This window comes from Lolium perenne, chromosome 4 (genome assembly GCF_019359855.2).
Source record: "Lolium perenne isolate Kyuss_39 chromosome 4, Kyuss_2.0, whole genome shotgun sequence".
Classification (NCBI taxonomy): domain Eukaryota; kingdom Viridiplantae; phylum Streptophyta; class Magnoliopsida; order Poales; family Poaceae; genus Lolium; species Lolium perenne.
This window is the reverse complement of record NC_067247.2, coordinates 306,323,310-306,348,571: the sequence shown is the minus strand read 5'-3', so window position 1 is coordinate 306,348,571 and position 25,262 is coordinate 306,323,310. Positions and strand designations below refer to the sequence as shown.

Sequence of the window (25,262 nt, the reverse complement as noted above, 5' to 3'; positions counted from 1 at the left end):
CGCCTTCCTGTGATCCTCTAACATGCGATCCAAATTCTCCCTCTCTTTTTCAGTTTCGCAGCGTCTCCGTGCATCAAGAATGGTCCGACCAAGATCATCAACGGGATCATCACGTGCCTCTTCTTCACCTTCCCCTTCACCTTCCCCTTCACCTTCGACATCCTCCATGAAAGTATCACCGAAATGAGCAAGATAGCTTTCATCGATGAACTCTTCCCCTTCTGCTTCTTCTTCCATTATAGCCCCTCTTTCTCCTTGCTTGGTGCAACCAGTATGGCTTGGCATGTAACCGTGCCGAAGCCGGTGCAGGTGAACATCTCTTGAGGAAGAGTAACCCTTCGATTCTTACGGTTAACACATGGACAGATAACAAAACCCTCCTGCTTGTTCGCATTAGCCACTACGAGGAAATCTTTCAAACCCGCACTGAACTCGCCGGAGAGTCGGTTACCGTACATCCATTGTCGATTCATCTGCATTATTATAATATAAAATATATAATTAACCATCATGCATTTGTTAAACTAACTAGCTACAAACAATATAAATTAAACAATGAACTACACACACATGCATATTTTATCAATGACACATCAAAGGTTCAAGTTGCTAACCGCGATCGAGGAGGAAAAAATAAATGAGAAAGCTCAAGTGTGGCTCCAACACTTCATATCATGTTTGTTTCATGCTCTTGGGGCATTTCATCAAACACCTTATGTGCATAAGAGGAACCAAAAGCAAACCTAACACCCACTTGTGAAGTTTGTGAAGAGAATGGCTCCAAATGGCTAAGTGTTGGCTGCTGGATGGGTATATATAGGGGAGGGCTTTAGTCCCGGTTGGCACAACCAACCGCGACTAAAGGCCCTCGGGCACCTTTAGTCGCGGTTGGCCTGGCCAACCGCGACTAAAGCCCCCCACGTGCACCGGCTGGCCACCGAGCGCCCTGGGCCCAGGCCTTTGGTCGCGGTTCGCCTCCCGAACCGCGACTAAAGGTCCCATTAGTCGCGGTTCCTATAGCTTCGCGACTTATGGGGCTCACCGGAAGCCTGTTTTTCTACCAGTGAGACGCTAGCTGCGGGCGCTGGTTCCACCGCCCGGCGGTAGGGGGCGGTATCGCCCGCCTATAGCCCGCGTTGGAGGCGAGAGCGGGGCGAGAGGGAGGCGATAGCGGTGCTAGTGGGGGCGGTAGGGAGGCGGTAGGGAGGAGAGAGGAAGTGAGAGCTGTCACTATAGCCCATGCACTAGTACCGTGGGGTGAGAGTGGGATGAGAGTGAGGATAAAAGCTGACGTAGCGAGGCTATAGTGGGGTGATGCATTGGCACCAGCCTAAGGGCAGTACTTCTGGTCGATGATGATGGGGTTCTGCACGTCCTTCATCACCATGTTGTCAAACAGCATGTGCACAGCGAGGCTCTTGGTGTTGGTGGGTGAGAGCATCTCCACTCGTTGGCGCTCTCCACGCCTAAATTCGACGAAATTTTCGTCTGGATTGGAGGAAAATTTGGTCTGGGGAGCGCCGAAGTTCCAGCCGTCCCCCGGCAGGAAACCCCCAACCTCGCCCATTTGACATATTTCAAACAAATTCGCCATAAAATTTAACAAGTTTGGCGAACAAGAGTCAGAAAATTGGTGAAACAAATTCGGTGAAAATCAGTACAATGTTTAACAATTGCTGAAACAAATGAAGCACACAATTTCACAAGTTTTAAAACAAATTAAGACAGAATAGTTGGCGTCGGCGTTGACGTTGCCTCGGAGCGTCCATATGTGCTCCACCAGATCATCTTGCAGTTGTTGATGCATTGTAGAGTCTCGAATCTCCTGGCGCATAGCAATGAAGACGGTCCATGATGTCGGGACCTGGTGATTAGGCTGTGCAAGAGGACCCTCTCTCTCATATGGTGCTTCTTGCTCAGCCAGAGGAACCGGATATTTTCGCTCATTTTCAATAATCATATTGTGTAAGCACACACAACAGTTCATCACCTCCCACATCTGATCTTTGGACCAAGTCATAGCGGGGAACCGGACGACAGCAAATCTCTGCTGGAGGACACCAAATGCACGCTCGACGTCTTTTCGGCAAGCTTCTTGTTTCTTGACAAACTCGGAAAATTTGGGGGTGCTAGGTTTCGACATAGTCTTCACAAATGTTGCCCACTTTGGATAGATACCGTCTGCAAGGTAGTATCCTTTGTTGTAGTGCCGGCCATTGATCACATAGTTCACCGGGGGAGCATGACCCTCAACAAGCTTGGAAAAGATCGGGGAGCAGTTTAGGACGTTGATGTCATTGTTGGATCCAGGCATACCAAAGAAAGAGTGCCAAATCCAGAGATCATGGGTAGCCACTGCTTCAAGTATCACAGTGCAGCTGTTTTTTGTGACCCTTGTACATTCTCTGTCACGCAAACGGACAGTTCTTCCATTTCCAATGCATGCAGTCAATGCTTCCAAGCATCCCTGGAAAAGTCCTAGCTTCATTTGTTGCAAGGATCCTCTGAGTGTCTTTGACAGTGGGTGATCTCAAGTAAAAGTCCCCGAACACTGCTATGACGGCCCTGCAGAACCGGTAGAAACAATCAAGGGCGGTGGACTCCGTCATCCGAAGATAGTCATCTGCACCATCACCGGGAGCTCCATACGCCAGCATCCTCATAGCCACTGTGCACTTCTGCAGTGAAGAAAATCCAACCAAGCCAGTGCAATCCGCCTTGCATCTGAAGTAGGGGTCAAAATCTCGGATGGCATACACAATTTGCAGAAATAGCTTTCTGCTCATCCTGAAACGACGCCTGAAAACAGTCTCACTGTGCAATGGATTGTCGGCGAAGTAGTCGGCGTACAACATGCAGTAGCCCTCCATTCGTTGTCTCGGCTTGCACTTCCGGCGACCTGGTGCCGACCCACCATGTCGACCAGTTGCCACCCCGGCGTACATGCTTGATAAGCAACCGAGGATCATCATGTGCTCCTTGTCTTGGGCGGCGGCTGCCATCTCTTCTCGCATAAGCTCGACGAACATCTGCTCCTTCTCTTCATCTGAGTCCATGGCCGGCGAGGCAAATGGACGAACACCTGACGGGCGTGATCGAGGCAAGCCGAGCCGCGAACGACGAGGAGTAGGCCGTCGTCGGAAAACAGGCAGGCGGAGGAGCAGCCAGATAGGCCGTCGTCGAAAGACGGCGGAATATAGGCAGGTGGGGAAGGAGGGACGGCGGAATCTGGGCAACAAGCCGGCGGGGTGGTGCCGGCGGCGAGAGAGGTACGAGGGGTGGGGGAGATTTTGAGCGAGGTGCCGGTGGGGTTCGTGTGTCGAGTCGCCGACAGATCGGGCCCTTCCCCGCTTTTCACTCGTCCGGACTCCCCGATAGCTCCCCGGGGGACCGGGGATGGCGTTGGCTCGCCGGATAGATGAAGGGCCAAATTCGGACGAAAACGAGAAACCGAGGGCGCGACTGGCCGAATTTCGCCATCCGGATGGAAAAATCGTAGTTCGGGGGCCTCATCGGGGAGACGAGTGGGGATGCTCTGAGTTCTCCCATGTCTTGATCCGGACACCATTCATTGTGCCCTCGAAGGTCATATCTTTGACGTGGATGTGAGTGACGTCGCCCTCGTCGACGTAGCGTCCAAGCCTGCCGACACTCATGGCATTGCCCGGGCCGCAGTGGACGCGTGCGATGTCGATGTTGTCGTTCCCCACTTCCCCTGGCCGATGGAGATGCAGTCGTCGCAGGTGCTGATGTGGGTGTCAGCGATGATCACACCGCTGCTAAGCTCGATGTGGGTGCCATCCGTGTTTGGGCTGTTTTCTGGGGCGCTGATCCGGAGGTTGATCATCTTCGTGTTGTTGTTCTGCAGCAGCACGATGTGGAAGAACTTGCTGTTCACAGACATGATGTCGCGCACCACCGTGTTCTGATTGTTCATGAACAGAATGCTCTGCATCCCATTTCGATCGGTGCTTTTTTACGGTTAGTGCACACGAGATCGAAATTGATATATGCGAGCGTACGTGTAATGAAATTGGACTCACGGTGGGGAGGACTTTGCAGTCCTTTCAGATGGGGCACTTGTTGAAGGGCAGGGAGGCAGAGCCCTGGCCGCCGATGATGCCATTCTAGCCAGCGACAGTGAGGTCTTCACCAGCCGAACTCGATCCAGCCATTGCCGAAACGCTTCAGTTCCGTCGCCGCCTTGAGCGTTCCCTGGGCTCCCTGGAATACTCGAGACTGCTAAGATACTAACTCAGATTCTAGCACTCCAATAAAATGTTCTAGACTCTCTTAGGACACTACTATTATACTAAGACTCCAACATTACTTTTTTTTTGAACAAAACTCCAACATTACTTAGAATACTCGAGTACTACTACACTAACTCAACACTCCCCCTTCAAGATGGGCATGGGTCAAACATCATGGCCATCTTGCTACAATCACAATGCATCGAGTTCTTTTACGGTACACTTTACTAGTCCTATGGACTAGTAGTATTTTGGTTAATTTACATGGAGAAATTCATGACAGAGATTTGAGTGTATTTGTTACCATCTAAATGCAATTACGCCACGCTCAGAGTTTGTTATCGGGATGCTACCTCCCACGCATGCAGTGACACGATTTGAGCCATCACTATTTGCTTGTCCACTAGTAGATTTTAACCGACTCACACCTAGCCCGTGGAGCATATTTTAGGTACAAGGTTATTCCTGTATTAAGCATCAGGCATCTCCAATGGGACGATGCAAACGGATGCTTTACGACTGTTTGCGACCGCGCGGTTAAAAATGCGTCTGGGACCAGACCAAACAGCTCGACGAATAGTGACTGGGCCGTCCGCGGAGACGCAAACGCGGCGCATATATACGCCTCGGATGCGTCCCCGTGGACGTTGCACGGTCGCGCCGAGTGTCCGCGTGCTTTTCTCACGGGCCCGCATGGCAGCGACCTGTTTCGAACGCATCGCTTCCACGGCCGTTGCGTCGGCGGTCATTGCTTCCGCGTCTGCGTTGCGGCCTTCGCCATCAATGGCGGCGCTTCCCCTTCTGCACCAGGACTGGCAGACAGCGGCTGGACTTCTGCGCCGACATCAATGGCATCGTCTCCCACGCGCGCCCGTCCTTTAAAATGCAAGGGGCATTGTCCCTGCCATTGCCCATATCACCGACACGTCTGCCCACCACCGCCCGCCGCCACATCCAAAGAAAAAGCACGACTCCGAGGCGTCCGGCAGCGGTAAAGGACACACAGGCAAACAGGATGCCGCTCCTCGTCGATATGGCGCGGGTGCTGCACGCCAACTGATTGACGTGCAATCGCTGGAGGGACGTGCACCTTCCTGGCGGCGGCTAGCGGCTCAGCTACCGCCAGGTGCCTGTCCCGCTGACGCCTCGTCGCGAGCCGAAGAGGAGCGCCGAGATCCTGCGTAGGCGGGCTTACCTGCCGCCGGGCCTCCACGACGATCCAGCCTTCGTCGTCAGCTCAAAGCATTGGCACACCTGGCGTTGTACCGAGACTTCCCATCCGCGCACCCGTCGCCGCCTCGTCGTCGAACACGGCACCCACCCGCGCCTCCACAGGACGACGACGCCGAGGAGGATGAGGACGACGCTGCAGAACTCGGCCCCGCACCCGCCGCCGCCTCCACCTCCGTCGTTCAACCCATGGGGTCCTCGACCTACAATAGGCGCTGCAGAACTCGGCCCCGCACCCGCTGCCGCCTCCACCTCCATCGTTCAACCCATGGGGTCCTCGACCTCCACCTCCACCACCAGCAACACCGGCGTACGTTCCGCCATTTGCCAACTGGCCATTGCAGGTACTGGACTTTGTCGTGCTCGACGACGATAAGGAGGAGTAGGCTAGGGCTTTTTATATTTTATATTTTCTTTTTTATCACTATGTAAATTATGTTTAAACAATGCGAACTCAAAAAAAAATCGTCGTGCCGCTAGGGGCAGGCCCCTACACAAATTGATACACGGTCAGTTTCGACCATTTCATCGATGCAAATGGATGCGCACGGACAATTTAGACGTCTGTTTTGCTTATCCCGGTGGAGATGCCCTCAGTCAGCCAAAGATGTGCAAGCAATCTGCCATTACGTTGAATTTTTTCGCATGAATTTACTAGTACTATTTTCACTAGGCTGCAACTGAATTATTAAGCATACTAGCTTTGAAAATTTGAGGAAATTTCATGTAATGTTTTTAAAATTGACCAAGTTCTTGGTCGTTATTTTGGCACTCTATTTCTACTTTCTCTATTGCTGTTGGCGATATATATATTTCTCTATATGAAATGTAATTAGATTCAAATTCTCTAGCACATGCACGGATTGTTTGTAAAGGAATAAAATAAAGAAGATATCATAAGCTTCCCTAAAAAGAAAATCTATTATAAGAAATGCTAAGCAAAGGAAAGTTTTTTTTGTTTAATGTGTGCCTACCAAATTAGCTCTTGGGTGGGAAAATACTACTCTTGGAAACGAGTAGTATTGAGTAAATTGGACCATCGGATCTACTGATTGGACGGCTAATATTTTCTAGTCCCTACCGTAAAAAGCCCCATATTACAAGCACACAACGATGCCTGTGAGCATTTTACTATAGCTCTTCCTTGGTCGTTAAGCGCCCATTCAACTCCGACCATCCAAGCTCCGCCTCATGCAATCCATAACCATCACCGTGCATCAAGCTAGCCAGCTCCAACCCCATTTGTGTTGGGCTACCATTGCCTCTCCAACCATGCACCTTCTCACACTTGCGCCTACAACGTAGGTGCCACACGCCGTCCATCATCAGCTTGTGCATCATTCAAATCCAGTTCCCACAGAATCAGGGCTGCCTCACCTCAACAACAGCTCCTATAGAGCCAAAGCCGCCTCACTTCACCGGTCACATGTCCTCCACCTCTCCAACACGGCTGCCTCACATAAACAACGGCTCTTACAGAGCCACAGTCACCTCATCTCACCGGCCAGTTATCCACACTCTACTAATCTTCACATGTCTATCGCCTCTCCGGGGCGGCTGCCTCATCCTACAGAGCCACAGCCGCCTCACCTCACCGGTCAGCTATTCCCACTCTCACTCTCCTGACCTTCAAATGTCTTCCATCTCTTCAACACGACTGCCTCACCTCAACAACAGCTCTTACAGAGCCACAACCGCCTCACCTCACCGGTCAGCTATCCACACTCTCCTGACCTTCACATGGTTTCCACCTCTCCGGCTCGGCTGCCTCACCACAAAAACAGCTCCACCGCGTGCCTCTAATATCTCCCCCTCTCACGGATCCAACTCTCTCTACCACGGATCGGCCTCCTCTTCTCTTCCTTCTAACCAAATTGACCTCCATGCTCTTCTTTCTCCCTGTGCAAGCAACCACTGATCTCACACAACTCACATCGCTATGCGAGATGGCCGCAGCCCACGTAGAGCACCTGATGCGGCCTCCTGCCATCTGGATGTCTACAACTCGATGGTTTTTTTTTTATCGAACGAAGAACTTGTTCGCTCGGTAGTGGTCAGACAATGGCGCTGTTTGTGGCGGCTAGCAGGAACGAGTAGTCCCCTGGGCCTCCACACCCTCTTATATATAGTTCAACTTAGGCTTACATCTTCACTCGTACACTAGTATAATCTAGACACTACTACTATACCAACACTCCCTGGAATACTCCACACTCTACTAATATACTAAATCAGGTTCCAACACTCCAATAAAATGTTCTGGACTCACTTAGGACACTACTATTATAATAAGACTCCAGTCCAACATTACTTAGAATACTCTAGATTCTACCAAAGTACTACTGCTACACTAACTCAACACTCCAACAATTAGAACTCAAGAAAGCGGACGACTTACAAAGTTGCAAAGAAAAGAACTCTCAGGGGATGATATGAAGTGAGTCGACTGAATCTTTTGCTCCTTCCTCCAACAAAGTCAATTAGAACAGATTTGTATGCAGTATGCTCTGGCGTATCCAAAGTTTTGTTTCGCACCAAGTAAACTTAGCTTTTCCAATGGAGACGCACAACTGTAGTAAAAGAAATTGAAAGATGTATAAACACCATTAGCCCATAATTTTTTACTGTCGAATACCGGTAAGGCAGCAACAGTGGTACAGTACATGAAAACAGAACTACAGTATCCTGATTCAGAAATTATTTAGTTGATATGCTGTTCACCTTGTACCAGTGCTTCTGATTTGTAAACCTGTTCTGTTAATGTAAGAAAAGGCGCTATTCAGCCTTTTCTTACAAAAAGGGAGAAAAAATTGGAACCATGCCACTATAAAATTTGCAACCTCGAAAAATACTACTGACTGTGAGTAGGACATGTTGTCGGGGTTGAATTTTCACATGTCACTGGCACATGCAGTGGAATACTTCATAGGTACACCTTTGCGGTGGCATGGTTCAAAATTTCCCCTTAAGAAAACATTATCAGAGTCCAGGACATAGATAATTAACGAGACTATGACAGTAGAAACATTATCAGAAGTTGATTCATTCTAAAATAAAAGAGCCAAATGCATCCAGATGATTAATTAGTAACAAGAAATGACTGATTAAATATAACAGAGACGGACCACCGCATTTTACTGAGCACAAGCTGATCTTGGAAATTCTAGATGTTTTATTTATGCTTTACAACATAAAAAAAAGTTAATAATTCAGAAATCATGAAGATAGTTTCTTAACAGTAATCACTGGATAATTAATATTCTTATTAATATACAGGGGCTTCATTAGGGCAACAGCCTATTGATCTGCTTCATTAGACAATGTTTTCATTCATCATAGCTTGAGGTTCCTGGACGGTAAGGTAAATGCGGCACATGTAGTACTCCTTGCGGTCCAAAATACTTGTCGAAGGTTCAATGAATCTAGACACATTTTAGCCTATATTTTTCCTAAACATACGATGAGTATTTAGGGTCAGAGGGAGTAGTAGACCTTGAGCGGCGAAAAGTTTTCAGAGAATGACTGGTCCAAGCAAAAAAAAATGAAACGGAGGCAAAAGCTTTTCCTCATTATATTAATTAAGAAGAAGTTTTACAATTTTGCAAGAGTTGCAAAAATTGCAAGAAATAATTACAAGCCACATTACTATCCCGGAATCATAACACTCACACGTTTGGCGTCTGTGGCCACCCATAATTTTAACTCCCTCTTGATATTTGCAAGAACTACCGTTGGCGGCATATGTTTGTTTCGAAACACTCTAGCATTTCTCTCATTCCATACTTCCCAACATGCGAGGACGACAAGGGATGCGATAGCTTTCCGGTTTGGGGAGGAGGAGCCGGTCATGGTTAGCCACCACTCGTCAAGCGTCATTGTAGGCCATTGTTGAAGATCAATGAAGTAGAGGCCGAGCCAATCCTTGAGGAGACCCCAAAGCCTATGGGTGTACCGGCAATGGACAAGGAGGTGAACAATAGATCCCTCGGTTCTTTTGCAAAGAGGACAAAGGCCACAATTAGCACCCTCTCTTTTGCAACCGGTCCGCCGTCCAAAGTCTATCTTGAAGCGCAAGCCATGCAAAGAACAGACAACGTTCTGCACGTTTTGCACACGGGGCAACGTTCAAACTGACAAATGTGAATCTCAGTACCCAATGGTAGCTGGAGTTTAGCAAGATGTTCCTCTTTTATAGCCTTGGCATGGATGGATGCTTGTACTCATCTCAGATTTCTTTTTTCGTCTTAGTATTTAAAAAATTATCATTAATATCTAATGATTGCCAGGAGAAAAGTAACACATGTATTTTTCTGTTTCCAAATAGCTTCAGCGGCAACAGAGCAGAGACACATCTTTCTGAATTTTTCCGAGCAGAGAAATGCTCATGCTGTATAGCCTCACAGGATTCTGCTACTGAAGTACTGATCTTAGAAATGTATTTAGCGTATGCAGTAACAGTTGGATGGCATAATAGCTCAAGCTTGAGAATGGTGACTGTCACGCTCTGCTGTCAACGACTACACCCTACACTCAATACATCTCTCATTGGGGCCTGGCATGTTAGAGCATCTCCGGTCGCGTCCCCCAAAGTGTCCTCCAAACGGCGCCGGATCGAGCTTTGGGTGACGTTTTTTCTTCGTGCCGCGTTTGGGGACGTCGTTGCCCAGCCGCGTCCCCCAAACGCGGACCCCAAACTTGTTTTTATATTAAAATACTATTTTTTTGCATTTTCATTTCAATATAGAGGAGGAACATTACACAAACTAATACATAATTGGAAACATGTTTTACACAAACTAAGACATAGTTTGGAACATGGTTTGCACAAACTAATACATAGTTAAAATATTGCAAAATGAGGAAATCTAACTAGTGTTAGCCTCACAGATTTCGTATGTTCGCTGCCAAGAAAAAACACTCTCAGTCACCCAATCTGGAAAATCCAGGTCCTATGCAGGGAGAACATATAGAAACCTCCGTGGCCATTTTGGCTGTGAAGAAAGGACACTCGGCGTGCTCAATCGTCGTCCTCTTCGTCGTCGCCGTGGTAATGCCGGCGGCAGGACGTGTCGTCGAACACCTTCACGCTCATCTCCTCGCCGTCTTGGTAGCAGAAGTTGAGCACACAGCCGGCTTGGAGGTCGTGGAAGCGCGCGAACTTCTCCCAGCTGGCGTGGAGGTACAAATTGCCACGCCCATCGAAGAGCACGTCCGCCGGCCAGCCTCCCGCAGCTGCAGAGCGGCCAGCTCGTTGCTGGTGACGAACTCGGCGAACTTGTCCGGCAGCCTCTAGATGCCGAGTGGGTCGCCACTGAGGAAGAAGATGAACTCGAACTCCCACTCCCCCTCGGAAGACGACGACGGCGACCGTGCAGGCCTTGCTGCTCCAGCACAGCCGCAGCCACGGCCACGGCCGCGACCTCGGACTCTACCAGCCATGGAATGGCCCTTGACTCTGGAGATGGTGGCGGCTAGGGTTGGCGAGAGAGGCGCTAGGGTTTGTGTGTGAAGGACGATGCGAGAGCGCCCCTCTATAGGCCGGAGGGAGGCGAGGGAGCGGTGGCGCTCATTAACGCTGGCATAGAGCTAGGCGCGACGAGACGTGTCGTTGCTCCTAAATGGAAACTGCACCGTCGCTGCGCGCCAATAACTTCTGTAGCGAGGTAGGTGATGGTTGGGCGTCGTTCGTGTGTCAATGACGCGTCGGGCCCGCCACTCTCCGCCTCGCTTCTCGCTCTGTCCGGCGTGCCCGGAGCGTCCCCTATGGAGTGGGGATGGGCTCGGGGCGCCGGACACCGTATTGGACGCGCGATTAGGGACAAAAATATGTCCGGGGGGACGCAACTGGAGATGCTCTTAGAGCATTACTAGCAGAACCCTCAAATTGGTCAAACGCTCAAAATAACTGCTTTTTTGAAGGCCGAGGTCAGAAAATTGGCGCCGAACAGAGCCCTCAAATCCTTAAGCCCTCAAAAAAATTTGAAGGCCCAGCACTCATTTTTTATCCCAACCTGTACAAACCCAGGTTGAGGGGCAAAATATCCAGACCCCTTCATCTGGTCAACGCGCGTCGCGGGAGGGAAATATCCCTCCAACCGCTCGAGGTCCTCCTTCCCCCCTGCGCCGCCGTCGGCCCGATTCCGCCTCGCCCCGCCGCCTCCCCCGCCCCGTCTCCACCTCCCCCCGAGCCGAATCGGCCGCTGCCCGAGCCGAATCGCCGCCACCCCGCCCCGCCTCCGCCTGCGGTAGAGATGCCACCGCGCCGTGCCCTGTCGCGCTCGTCCACCGGCTACCACGGCGTGCGACTCAGCCCCTCCGGCCGGTGGGCCGCCGAGATCACGCGCGGCGGCGAGCGGTTTTGGCTCGGGACTTTCGTGTCGGCGGAACTCACCGCCCACGCGTATGACGTCATGGTCTGGCGTTACGACGGCGCTGTCGTGCCGCGGAACTTCTTCGATGTCGACAACCTCGCGGTAGCAGAGTTCGTGGCGCCGACGTTCAACGTCGTTACCCGCGCCGAGGAGCACGCCGTTCGCCGGGAATACATGACCGCGATGAGGCGGACATGGCCGCCTTCCGTGCGGCGCATCCGCAGCACGTCGAAGAGGAGATGGGGTTCTACGCGCAACTGGCGGCGCAGCGAGCTGCGGCGGCCGCCGCTCGTCCGTCTTCATCCTTGGAGCCACCTCCCACTATCGTAGTCGACGATAGCTCTAACGACGACGGTCCCGATTGGATCGACAAGATGGTCGCGGAGCTGGAGGCGGAGGAAGCCACCAAGAAGGCCGCGGAGGACGACGATGATCCCGATTGGTGCGACAAGATGGTCGCGGAGCTGGAGGCGGAGGATGCCGCGGAGGAAGCCGCCAAGAAGGCCGCGGAGGATGGCGACAACTCCGATTTGGATGAGGACTTCTAGGATAAACCCTAGATTTCGACGATCCGATGAACTATCTACCTAGTGTTAGTGTCAGTGTCTACCGATGAACTATCTACCTAGTGTCAGTGTCTACCGATGAACAATCATGTTTGTTGAAGTTTAAATGTGTCTCAAATTTTGAATGTTTTGAGGGTTTGAAGGCCGGGGCGCAGACCAGTGCCCTCAAACCAACCCTCAAAACAGAATTTTGAGGGTTGGTTTGAGGGCACTGGTATGCGCCGGCTGTTTTGAGGTCTTCAAAATCACCAATTCTCGACCCTCAAACTGCTTTTGAGGGTTACAGTTTTGAGGGCACTGCTAGTGATGCTCTTAGCCTTCGTGCCCTTCCATTGGAACGTCAAGATGACAGCAATGGCCAAGTAGAACAAGTATGACATGTACATCATTCGTGATGTACTTTTCCAGTTTCTGAAAATTTTCAGCAAAACAGAGCATTCTATCTGAAATCCGAATTTTAAAGTACCTACTAGATGATAATATGAGGAACCAACAGAAGGCTGCCGAGCTTATGTTTAGTATGAACAACATATATAAGCAGGCTTGGCTGGGTTGGAAACTATTGTTTGTACAAATTCAGTTCACAAAAATGGCTTTCTAAGATTTCCATATTGAATTTGAACATTGGACTTCTCCTAAAAATTAAAGGGTATATAAATATGTAATGATATTCACTGATGGCTTCAAATACGTAAATCAAGCTGTCAAACCTATTTAACGATTGGATGCTGAAACAAACAAGGACTTACCAATTCGAATGTCGATACTTCCTGAACCAACCCAAGGTAGCGGATCCGAGCACCAGATTCCGGACGTCGGACTCTGCCCTGTACTTCACCAGCGCCTCCTACGCTGCCCCGCTTTAGAACCACCGTCTCCACGATAGGCAGTTGCCGTGCACGGAGCTGACCGGCGGTTGCCATGGATTAACACGCACGGGGCTGACCGGCGGTTACTAAGCAAGCTGAAGCGGCACCGGGGGATTGGGTCGGAGGCACAGTGGGGAATCGGGAGGCAGCGCCGGGAACCGGGGAGGCGACCCGGCGGGCGATGGGGGAAGAACTGGTGGCGGGCTGGCGGCGGTGCGGGGTGTCAATGGGAAAAAAGGTGCCTTTCAAACCGCAGACCCCGAAATGATCTAAAATTCGCTTAAAATTTTATACACGAAATTAATGATTTACTACTGCCGAAACTCGAAACCGATTATGAGAATTGATTCGTATCATCGACATATATCTTTTTTGTGTACATCTTATTTTAGTTGGAAATATGTTTGTATTGATTTAAAAAGAGGGTGTGTGAAGTAGGGTAAGGAAGAGTGAACATAAGCAAGAGCACATGCAAGAATACGAGTGAACCCAGACAACCAACGGATCGAAAATTGCTAGACCGATGCAAGCCAAAGAGAAACCAAGCTACCAAAGGCGCCCTAGATCACAAGGCAACGATCGGCGTCCATCCAGGATCGATGGTACATAGATACTCAGTTTGGGCTGTTCCGATCTGTCACCTAGGCAACTGGTGACGAGAAAACTAGGTTTTGCATCCATCCAACAACTCGTCTCATTCTGTGAGCAAGCTAGCTTAGCACAGAGATGAGCTGCTAGTTTGGCGGTTCGACTTACATGTTGAATAACAAAAGAAATAAAAGATGAAGCTAGCCCTTCAATTTCAAAAGAACTAGTGCTACTAAAGAGCGAGAAACCGCGCGCGAGTTCCAGAGGTTGACAACCTCTAGACAGTCAGAGTCCATCACCACTCGCGAGAATCCACGAAGCTTGGCAAATATGACACCATCCCGAAGCGAAAGTGCCTCCGCCACCATCAGATCAGTGATGCCCCGATATGGCTTGCTCCAAGCTCCAAGAAACCAGAAGCAGACCGAGCGATCCCTCATGCACCTCCTTTATGATCATCTGTATTGATGCCATCATCATTATTAATCTTCACATCGCACTCCTCCGGTGGTCTCCAGCCATGGCCTGGAAGGACCGAAGCATGATGTCTGGGTAACTCCAACATCGATAGGGTATCTCGAGTCATCTTCATCGAGTGAACTGGATCAATGCTAGTTATGTCATGGACAATACTGTTTCGAGAGGTCCAAATAGCCCACATAACAGTGATAATTTTCGCCCGATCCGAATCAGAAAACTGTGGATCGCAAATTAAATCTCGCTTCCATGTTGCTGGGTGAAGCTGCGGTTGTTTGATATTCAGACCGGCAGACCGCTCCTGGCTTCAGTGCAAAACCGTTGTGCATGTGAGCACTCAACAAGAGCATGCATGATGTCCTCGTTTCTTGCTAAGCACACTTTGCATCTGGCCAACTGTGCAATATGTCGGTGTTGTAGTGTTGCTTCTACGACAGGATACCGCGTAGCACTCGCCACCAAAATACTCTCATTTTTTGGCACCACCTGCATCTTCCACAATCTCCCCCACATCTGTGCTTCAGAGATTGAAGTTACTGTCATCGTCCCTTCCGCTAGAGTGCTGATGTCTACGGTTGCTTCTATTCTTGTAGACAGTGTTGGGCCTCCAAGAGCAGAGGTTTGTAGAACAGCAGCAAGTTTCCCTTAAGTGGATCACCCAAGGTTTATCGATCTCAGGGAGGAAGAGGTCAAAGATATCCCTCTCATGCAACCCTGCAACCACAAAGCAAGAAGTCTCTTGTGTCCCCAACACACCTAATAGGTGCACTAGTTCGGCGAAGAGATAGTGAAATACAGGTGGTATAAATAAGTAGTAGCAACGGCACCAGAAAAGTGCTTTGCCCAGGACAAGATAAACAAGCGTAGTAACGCAGCGGTAGTAACGCATAAAAAGCAGTAAACAAGCAGCGATAGCAGTATTTAGGAACAAGGCCTAGGGATTACACTTTCACTAGTGGACACTCTCAACTTTGATCACATAACAGAATAGATAAATGCATACTCTACACCCTCTTGTTGGATGATGAACACCACTAACTGTGTAGGATTACACGAACCCTCAATGCCGGAGTTAACAAGCTCCACAATATTCAATGTTCATATTTAAATAACCTTAGAGTGTAAGATAGATCAACACAACTAAACCAAGTACTAACGTAGCATGCACACTGTCACCTTCACGCTACGAAAGGAGGCATAGATCACATCAATACCATCATAGCAATAGTTAACTTCATAATCTACAAGAGATCATAATCATAGCCTACGCCAAGTACTAACACGGATGCACACACTGTCACCATTACATCGTGCAGGAGGAATAAACTACTTTAATAACATCACTAGAGTAGCATGTAGATATATTGTGATACAAAACACATTGCAATCATAAAGAGATATAAATAAGCACTTCACTATGCCATTCATAACAGTGAATAAGTATTCTGTGAAATATAGCCTAAGAGACCCACACGGTGCACACCTTGTCACCTTTACACACGTGGGACAAGGAGTCTCGGAGATCACATAAGTAAAATTCACTTGACTAGCATAATGACATCTAGATTACAAGCATCATCATATGAATCTCAATCATGTAAGGCAGCTCATGAGATTATTGTATTGAAGTACATAGGAGAGAGATGAACCACATAGCTACCGGTACAGCCCCGAGCCTCGATGGAGAACTACTCCCTCCTCATGGGAGACAGCAGCGGTGATGAAGATGGCGGTGGTGTCGATGGAGGAGCCTTCCGGGGGCACTTCCCCGTCCCGGCGGCGTGCCGGAACAGAGACTCTGTCCCCCGAGATCTTGGCTTCGCGATGGCGGCGGCTCTGGATGGTTTCTCGTGCCGTGGCTTTTCCGTGTCGAGGTTTTAGGTCGAGGGCTTAAATAGGCGAAGAGGCGGCGTCGGAAGGTCAACGAGGCGACGACACCATAAGGCGGCGCGGCCGGGGCACAGGCGCGCGCCGCCTATCATCCGGGGCCCTGTGGCCCCCTCGGGCGACGCTCGGGTGTTCTGGATGCTTCCGGGGCTGCTAAGTTGCTGGGCGTTGCTGTCGTCCGATTCCACGAATAGTTCCGTACTAGGATTTCTGAAACCAAAAACAGCAGAACAAAGAAGCGGCCCTTCGGCATCTCGTCAATAGGTTAGTTCCGGAAAACGCATAATTATGACATAAAGTGTGCATAAAACATGTAGATATCATCAATAATGTGGCATGGAACATAAGAAATTATCGATACGTCGGAGACGTATCAGCATCCCCAAGCTTAGTTTCTGCTCGTCCCGAGCAGGTAAACGATAACAAAGATAATTTCTGGAGTGACATGCCATCATAAACTTGATCATAATATTGTAAACACATGTAATGAATGCAGCAATCCAAACAATGTAAATGACATGAGTAAACAAATGAATCATAAAGGAAAGACTTTTCATGAATAGTACTTCAAGACAAGCATCAATAAGTCTTGCATAAGAGTTAACTCATAAAGCAATAAATTCATAGTAAAGGCATTGAAGCAACACAATGGAAGATTAAGTTTCAGCGGTTGCTTTCAACTTGTAACATGTATATCTCACGGATAGTTGTCAATGCAAATCAATATAACAAGTGCAATATGCAAGTATGTAAGAATCAATGCACAGTTCACACAAGTGTTTGATTCTTGAGATGGAGAGAAATAGGTGAACTGACTCAACATAAAAGTAAAAGAAAGGTCCTTCAAAGAGGAAAGCATCGATTGCTATATTTGTGCTAGAGCTTTGATTTTGAAAACAAGAAACAATTTTGTCAACGGTAGTAATAAAGCATATGTGTTATGTAAATTATATCCTACAAGTTGCAAGCCTCATGCATAGTATACTAATAGTGCCCGCACCTTGTCCTAATTAGCTCGGATTACCTGGATTATCATCGCAATGCACATGTTTTAACCAAGTGTCACAAAGGGGTACCTCTATGCCGCCTGTACAAAGGTCTAAGGAGAAAGCTCGCATCGGATTTCTCGCTATTGATTATTCTCAACTTAGACATCCATACCGGGACAACATAGACAACAGATAATGGGCTCCTCTTTTATGTATAAGAATTCAACAATTATTTATTTTCTCATATGAGATTGAGGATATATGTCCAAAACTGAAACTTCCACCATGGATCATGGCTTTAGTTAGCGGCCCAATGTTCTTCTCTAACAATATGCAATGCTCTAACCATTTTAGTGGTAAATCTCCCTTACTTCAGACAAGACGAACATGCATAGCAACTCACATGATATTCAACAAAGAGTAGTTGATGGCGTCCCCAGGAACATGGTTATCGCACAACAAGCAACTTAATAAGAGATAAAGTGCATAAGTACATATTCAATACCACAATAGTTTTTAGGCTATTTGTCCCATGAGCTATATATTGCAAAGGTAAAGAATGGAAATTTTAAAGGTAGCACTCAAGCAATTTACTTTTGGAATGGCGGAGAAATACCATGTAGTAGGTAGGTATGGTGGACACAAATGGCATAGTGGTTGGCTCAAGGATTTTGGATGCATGAGAAGTATTCCCTCTCGATACAAGGCTTAGGCTAGCAAGGTTATTTGAAACAAACACAAGGATGAGCCGGTGCAGCAAAACTCACATAAAAGACATATTGTAAACATTATAAGACTTTACACCGTCTTCCTTGTTGTTCAAACTCAATACTAGAAATTATCTAGACCTTAGAGAGACCAAATATGCAAACCAAATTTTAGCATGCTCTATGTATTTCTTCATTAATAGGTGCAAGGTATATGATGCAAGAGCTTAAACATGAGCACAACAATTGCCAAGTATCACATTATCCAAGATATTTTAGCAATTACTACATGTATCATTTTCCAATTCCAACCATATAACAATTTAACGAAGAAGAAACTTCGCCATGAATACTATGAGTAAAGCCTAAGGACATATTTATCCATATGCAACAGCGGAGCGTGTCTCTCTCCCACACAATGAATGCTAGGATCCATTTTATTCAAACAAAACAAAAACAAAAACAAACAGATGCTCCAAGTAAAGCACATAAGATGTGACCGAATAAAAATATAGTTCAAGGGAGGAACCTGATAAATTTGTTGATGAAGAAGGGGATGCCTTGGGCATCCCCAACCTTAGATGCTTGAGTCTTCTTGAAATATGCAGGGATGAACCACCGGGGCATCCCCAAGCTTAGAGCTTTCACTCTTCTTGATCATATTGTATCATCCTCCTCTCTTGACCCTTGAAAACTTCCTCCACAGCAAACTCGAAATAAACTCATTAGAGGGTTAGTGCATAATCAAAAACTCACATGTTCAGAGGTGACACAATCATTTTTAACACTTCTGGACGTTGTTCAAAGCTACTGGAAGTCAATGGAACAAAGAAATCCATCCCACATAGCAAAAGAAGCAATGCGAAATAAAAGGCAGAATCTGTCAAAACAGAACAGTCCGTAAAGACGAATTTTATTGAGGCACCAGACTTGCTCAAATGAAAATGCTCAAATTGAATGAAAGTTGCGTACATATCTGAGGATCACTCACGTAAATTGGCATAATTTTCTGAGTTACCTATAGAGAATTTTGCCCAAATTCGTGACAGCAAAGAAATCTGTTTCTGCGCAGTAATCCAAATCTAGTATCAACCTTGCTATCAACGACTTTACTTGGCACAACAAAACACAAAACTAAGATAAGGAGAGTTTGCTACAGTAGTAACAACTTCCAAGACACGAATATAAAACAAAGTACTGTAGCAAAATAAACACATGGGTTATCTCCCAAGAAGTTCTTTTCTTTATAGCCATTAAGATGGGCTCAGCAGTTTTAATGATGCACTCGCAAGAAATAGTGTTTGAAGCAAAAGAGAGCATCAAGAGGCAAATTCAAAACATATTTAAGTCTAACATGCTTCCTATGCATAGGAATCTTGTAAATAAACAAGTTCATGAAGAGCAAAGTAACAAGCATAGGAAGATAAAACAAGTGTAGCTTCAAAAATTTCAGCACATAGAGAGGTGTTTTAGTAACATGAAAATTTCTACAACCATATTTTCCTCTCTCACAATAATGTTGAAAGGACACAGATGTCGCCTAGAGGGGGGGGGGGGTGAATAGGCGATTTAAAACTTTTACGAGATGGGCTTAACAAATGCGGAATAAAACTAGCGTTTACTTTGTCAAGCCCAAAGCCTATATACTATGGTTCACCTATGTGCACCAACAACTTATTCTAAGCAAGAGTTCACCTATGTGCACCAACAACTTATGCTAAGCAATACAAGCAAGTATGTGATAGCAAGATATATATAACTTCAAGCACGATGGCTATCACAAGGTAAAGTGCATAAGTAAAGAGCTCAGGTATAGAGATAACCGAGGCACGCGGGAGACGATGATTTATCCCGGAGTTCACACTCTTGCGAGTGCTAATCTCCGGTGGAGAGGTGCGGTTGCTTAGTGCTCCCGAACGCCACAAGAGGCTCACCTTGAGGTGTGGTTGCTCGATGCACACCAACGCCACAAAGGCCTCACCCCAAGATGCGGTACTCACACCACACACCGAACGCCACGAAGGCGCCTCACCTAAATCTCCGGTGACCCTCGCCACAAAGGCCTAGGTCACGGTTCCACTAAGGGATTTCCTTCGAGGCGGAAACCGGGCCTTACACAAAGATTGGGGCACACATCCACAACTTAATTGGAGGCTCCCAACAAATCGCCACAAAGGCCTAGAATCCGTCTAGGGTTCCAAGAACCCAAGAGTAACAACCTTCTTGTTTTCACCACCACGAATCACCGTGGAGAACTCAAACCGATGCACCAAATGCAATGGCAAGAACACCACAAAGATGCTCAAGTCCTTCTCTCTCAAATTCCAACAAAGCTACAAAAGCTATTGGGGGAATAAGAGAGGAAGAACAAAGGAATTCACAAAGAACACCAAGATCAAGATCTAGAGAGTTCCACTCACAAAGAGATGGATTTGATTGGTAGAAATGTAGATCTAGATCTCCTCTCTCTTTTCCCTCAAATGGGGGCAAGAATCATGGAGGGATTGAGAGATGGAGCAAGCTTCTCTAGTTCAACAATGGAGGAGAGAGAGTGTGAGAGAAGCTACAGCCCAAGGAGGAAGAAGGGGGGTATTTATACCCTCCAAGAAAATCGAGCCGTTTGGGCAAAACCAGGGCCGGATATTCCGGCCCAACTTGGGGCCGGATTATCCGGGGGGCGGATAATCCGGCCTCAGGGACAAAACCTGGACAAAATCCGGCCAAAAATCCGGCCCCTATCCAGAGCTGCTTTTCTTCCGGTCCTTAGCCGATTTCGGGGGGGCCGGATATTTCCGAAATATCCGGCCCGGATAATCCGGCCCGGATATTTCTGAAAAATCCGGCCTGGCAAAACTGCAGAAACACCAAAACTAAAACGGGCATAACTTTAGCATCTGGACTCCGATTTTGATGATCTTGGGCTTGTTTTAAAGCTAGGAACAAGCTCTACAAGATCATGCAGCAAACCATCATAGTCCAACAAGGTAGGATAGAAACAAATGATGAAAGGTTTGACCTATCTAAAAAAGACATACCGGTAAAACCTCCAATCTCGAAAATGCAACAAGTTGCCCATGCAAAAACCATTCTCAATGAACTAGAGCTTGTCATGAGAATAAGCACAAGCTCTAAAACATCACATGGATAAGATCCAAATAAAACCAAGAAAGATGATGAACCAAACTCGAAAACGCAACAAGTGATCTATGCGAAATCCGTTTTCGATGAACTAGAGCTTGTCATGAGAATAAGCACAAGCTCTAAAACATCACATGGATAAGGTCCAAATAACAACCAAGAAAGATGATGCAAGGATGCAAAGATTTGAGCTCTCTCCGAACGATACGATCGAGTTACTCACTCGAGAGCCCTCTTGATAGTACGGCAACTAAACTATAAACCGGTCTCCAACTACACTATGAGACCGGTGAGAAACAAACCCTATCAAGAGCAAACCTTATACTTGCGCATTCCACTTGAGCTCGATGACGACGATCTTGACCTCAACAAGATGGAACGCCTTTCTTGCTTGTGCTTGCTTGACGAAGTCTTGTGGATTGCTCCCCCATAATCCACCATGGGAGAGCTTCTTCTTCGGCGCATCTTCACATAACCATGACCACCATGTGGATTGCTCCCCCATAATCCACCATGGGAGAGCTTCTTCTTCGGCGCATCTTCACATATCCATGATCACCATATGGATGGCAAGACTCAAGCAAAGGATCTCTTCGAGATGGCTCATCTTGAACTTGCACTTCATTTCTTCATTCTTCATCATGTTGATGTCTTGAAGTAACTTGAGGGCTCACTTCATCTTCATCTTCAAGACATACTTGACACTTGATATCCTTCATCAATTTCTTCTTATTGCAACCTTGAAGCCAACATATGGTTCAAGAATTGCCTATGGACAACTCCTACAAATATAACTCAATGCAAACATTAGTCCATAGGGATTGTCATTAATTACCAAAACCACACATGGGGGCTCCGTGCACTTTCAATCTCCCCCATTTTGGTAATTGATGACAATCTCTTTGAGAGGGTTTATATAAGGAATTTAAGTAACAAATAAGTTGAATATATAGAGCAAACTCCCCCATAATATATGCATGTGTGAATGATCTTGACTTTCATTGCATATATTGGCATTCAAAGCCTAGTGGAGTTTCTTCTAAATATTGAACTATGCAAAGCAACAAGATGCAATGCAATAAAGGCACATGCTTAAGCACAAAGCAAAGACATAACCAAATTCCCTTAAACCCTCCAAACTTCTCCCCCATTGGCACCAATTGCCGAAATGGGTGAAAAATTTAGAAGGCCAATATAGTGAGAGTTCCTCCATAGAGTGTGCATTTCTCATAATTTGAGTGGAATCAAATGCACATATCCAATGACGAATATTCGGAAGGAATCACACTATAGATAGGATCAAAGATTGCAAAAAGATAACAAAGTCAAGAAGCTTCAACAAATGAAGCAAGCAACCAAATGAACCACAAAGAGGATACCAAAAGAAAGATAGATATTATGATAAGATCAAGAAGATTGCTCTGAATAATATGAGGAAGCTCCCAAGGTTTGTGCACAAAACTAGACAATTTGCATTAGAGTATAAAGTGCACAAACATGGAATCATCACTCCCATAATATCATTCAAAAACAAAAGATACCAAGTGAATCAAACTCTAATGATCGCCACAAGATAGTGCTCTAAATCAAATGAGGAAGCTCCCCAAGGTACATGCATAAATTAAAATGTTGTATTTGAATACAATATGCATAACATGGAATCCTCACTCCCTCATTTAAAACACAAACATTTGTAATAGATCATAGATAGAAAAGTAAGCTAAACACTTGCAACAAACAGATAGTTGAGCAACAAGTAAGAGGCACCATAATAAAAAGGCTCAACCAAGAGGATATGTGAAAGGCATGATAAAGCATATTATAAGACTATTACAAGGATGAGCAAAAAGCATCATCATAGTCTTCAAAGAATTATATTGCTTAGCATGACCAATCAACACGCAATAATAAATAAGATATCAAACGGAGATGTATCATCTCTTATGTGTATAAGTTTCTCTAAGTGGGCAATATCACAAAGATATTTATCCACAAAGAAACATGCACACATAAAATAGATACGCAAGAAAAATAGTATGATATCCAAGACGAAGTCATGCAATATACCAATAAGATTTTTGCTTAATAGCATGGCCAAAGGCTCAATTTTATCTTATTGTACATTCATGAACTTCAACCACAAACAACTAAAATACATCACAAATATCAACAAGGGATAGAAGATAGTTGGGATGCATTTGAGAAAGGCAACAAGTATCACAAACGGGGATACCAAAAGAAGTAACTAAATTTGCACTTTCATCTATATTGCACATGTGAGAGCCTTGAGGAATTGATATGCAACAAAATTGCTAGATAGGCATAGTTGGGATGGATGAATTATGAGCATGATTTAAAATACTTCCCAACAAATGCACTCATCTCAAATTACTCACATTCACAATAAAGAGGTTTCATTAAGACTTTTGCAAGAAGCACAACATTTGCAAATCAAGAGATTCATGCCAAGATGCAACCATAAGGTTGGATACAAGAAAAGTATGCATGAGAAGATACTTGTTACCAAGATAGCATTGGTGTGGATGTAGTAGATATGTGTTCGTTGACCATCCTAGCTTGCCTCAAGTTACCATTGAGTCACCACTTCTTTCCAAGAGTGAGACAAGCATTCAATGCATATCCATTGTACCTAACACAAAGGTAAGTACAAAATGGTCCCCAAACTAATTGGGTCCGAAGTAGTTAGACACACTACAACATATAGGACAAACTCCACAATTCTATGTGCATATAGATATGAAATTGAATTTCATGCACATCTTAGCCAAATTAGGATTTGATGGAGTTTACCCTATATATTGGATCAAAGAAAGTGACACATGCCATAAGATATACATATATTAAATATGCATGCATAATACTTTCAAGAACCAAAGGAAGATACAATTTGGATAAAACACCAAATAAACCAAGAGACAATGGTTGTCCAAATTATATCAAAGAATCAAATCAACACAAGATTGACTCCAAAGACTTATCTCATTATAAGAAGCTAATTAAACCTAAACACAAAGGAATGAGATAACCAACTCCCAAGAGAGCAAGGTTCCAACAAATAAACCAAACCCTCGAAACTTTTTATGATGGCACAAAGTACCAAAAAGAAAATTTTATGTCTCCCAAAACCAAATTTTTGATAAAGATCAAGAGATGTTAAGCATTCTAATAATATAGAAGAGCTCCCCCAAGTTTGGTGCATTATCTAGGATTTTTTATATGAATAGAAAATGCACAAAACTAGGATCATCACGCTACCTATATCTTCTAACAATGCTAAGAAAGTTTGAATAGACAACTTAGATCCATAAGATGCAAGGAAGACACATGGGAGTCAAAGCACAACAAATTCATGGCAATAAATAAGGCAATATAAATACAAGAGCCAATGTAGATATGATCAATAAATATCTACCTCATAATTGATTACCAATTGTCCTAGGACAAGAGGTATTAGGAAATATTTCCCGGTGGTAGTTTGTAAGTATACATAAGATCATATTTACAACGAACAAAGCATATGGTAAAAGATAAGAGTTAACCATCATGCAAAGATAGTTTCTTGATAGCTTCATTTAGTCATACCAACATGCAAGGCAATTAATAGTATTCATACCAACATGCAAAGCAATTAATAGTATTCATACCAACATGCAAAGCAATTAATAGTATGACTTGAAGCACATGGTTTTCCAAAAATGTATTGAGGGACACGTTGGAAAAAACCATGCCAAGAAAAACTTTCACAAATAAGATCCACAAAGATATTAGCAATGAAGCCATTTAAGCAAATTGGAGCTTGTTTGAGCAAACATGCCACATAGGAGAGAGATAATTTACGGTATCAATTCTATGTGACACAACCTCAAATGTTCACATTTTCTAGGCTTGTAATATGCACAAAGCTTATTACTCCCCCATAATGTGTTAAGGAATTTATTTTCACAAGAGGCAAATAAGATCCAACTAGAGATATTAATTAACATTAGAATTTGAATTTCTCATGAAGATGACATACCACATAGAGACTAGATAATCTTGCAATATCAATTCTATGTGATATTCCTCATGTACACACATTGTTAGGATTGTGAAATTCCTAAAGGAATATCACTCCCCCAAAATGTTATAGTCCATTAATCTCTCATAAGAGCCATATAAGATACAAC

At 45.8% G+C, this 25,262-nt stretch overlaps 1 long non-coding RNA gene across 1 annotated transcript; it reads right to left on the bottom strand.

Moving 5' to 3' along the window:
- Positions 1 to 3,517: 3,517 nt before the first annotated feature.
- On the bottom strand, positions 3,518 to 13,534 carry LOC127296017 (uncharacterized). Its single transcript, XR_007848220.2, has 4 exons — positions 13,170 to 13,534; positions 7,882 to 8,053; positions 4,044 to 4,215; positions 3,518 to 3,949 (listed from the first exon to the last, which is right to left on the bottom strand). It is a non-coding gene; the product is annotated as an uncharacterized lncRNA (long non-coding RNA).
- Positions 13,535 to 25,262: the final 11,728 nt, after the last annotated feature.